Raw genomic sequence first — 1818 nt, forward strand, 5'->3', positions numbered from 1 at the left:
TCTTATGCACCCACTAGCATTAGGTGCTTCCTCGCTCATAAATTCTTTAAAAATAATCCATTCGAGGCTCGTTGACAGTTTTTTGTCGACCCAGGGGTTACCTGTAAAGCCCAAGCCCATGGCCCAGGCTAGATGCATTTTCAGCCATAAAGACTCCAGAAAAGGCATTGTGTGGTAAGTTCTTTTTTTCCCCTTTCGGTTTCTTCTCCTTTCCCTCACCCCCGATTCTTTCTCCCCACGCCCAGTTCTTTTTTCCCATGACTTCCTCTTCTAGATTTCTATCTCTATTACATCTTAGCAGCTAAAATTTGTAATTCTTCTCACATTCAAGTCCTTGTCAAGTTTATGCCCCCTCACGTTCTCTCTTACTCGCTTGCGAATTTCAATGAGTTTCGGGTGCTGCGATTTTTGGGCGAAGTTCAAATTGAGTCACCGACAAGATCTTAGGTTAATATGAATATTTAGAATTTTTCAATACTAAGTTTATTATGCATTTTTTTCGAAGTGAATAGTAATCTCGATAAGTGCACCCAGTACTGTATTTTGAAAATCACAATGTGGAATTCCAATTTAGGTTAGAGAGGTTTGGACACTTGGCAAGAACTTACCCACACATAGTGAATGGTATTAGACACTTGGCACAAAGAGCAACCATTAGTTAGATTTGTGAAGGAAATCAGGGTGTGAGATCATGCCACCTAAGGAAAGTTGTGTTTCATATGTTCAACCAAATTGTACTAAACCAAAAAGAGTTTCAATCCTAGCGAAACTCTAAATGGTTGGAATCCAATTGTAACCCCAAAAACTTGATTGAAAATCGAAACCCTAAACGGTTTCCCCAAACACTAAAGTTGGCCTCCAAACCCTTTCTAATCCGATTTCTAGCATTATGTTTAATCACTTCATTAAATCACTTCCACATGCTATTAATTAATTAAATTCTTGTTATGACATCATTATCCAACCTTTTAAACCTTAAAAATTTGATTGGGCCACGAAAATTTGGTTCTGGGCTTGATAGCATCTCAAACCCTAGCCAAACCCCCTTTAAACCCCAAATTGAAGCTCACTTGGTTAGGACCCACCAAGGCCCACAAAATTGGCCAGCTTGGCAAAGCTTCTTGAAGAAGTTTCCTCCCCCACATGGAAGACCATCCACTGCCACTAGCTGCACCCAATAGTGCCTTGATGTGAAGGAGAAATCCACTCTATCAACCTCCATCTCTCACAGCTGCTGCAGGCAGTCCTGGCCTCTCATTATTCTCCACTTTATGTCACATAGCCAACTCCAATCAAGGGTCCTTCAAGCCCACAACTTCCCCCTCTAGGAGTCTAAAGTCGTGCAAGGCACATTTCATTCCATTTTATCACTTCTTCACCCGTTCTTAGAGAGAAAATCCAAAAGAGCTCTCTCGGGCAAATTTCTGGGTCTTTTTGCGTAGCCATTTTTATTTTCACACGATGATTCCTTCACATAAGTTGTTCGTCTTTGAGTTTAGTTTCCGTGGCTATCTTATTAGTCTCATTCCATGCTCATGTGATTGGTAAAAAGTATTTTTAACCATGGAAAAGTCATTCTGGGCGTGAAACTGGAGAGTATGTTATGTTTTGGAATTTTTGACCAAGCTAATGGACATATCTTGGTCCGAACAGTTTATGGAGTGTTGTTAGGTTGTGTTTGTGAATATTTTTGACGATAGATTTATTTAGATTTAGAAACTTGAAATCTGGAAGTGGAAAAACAGTTTTTGTTTTGTGAAAGTTTGAATATTTCGTGGTTTAATCTTATTCCAGAGGCTTTGATATTTTTATATGATG

This window comes from Juglans regia, chromosome 7 (genome assembly GCF_001411555.2).
Source record: "Juglans regia cultivar Chandler chromosome 7, Walnut 2.0, whole genome shotgun sequence".
Taxonomy (NCBI): Eukaryota; Viridiplantae; Streptophyta; class Magnoliopsida; order Fagales; family Juglandaceae; genus Juglans; species Juglans regia.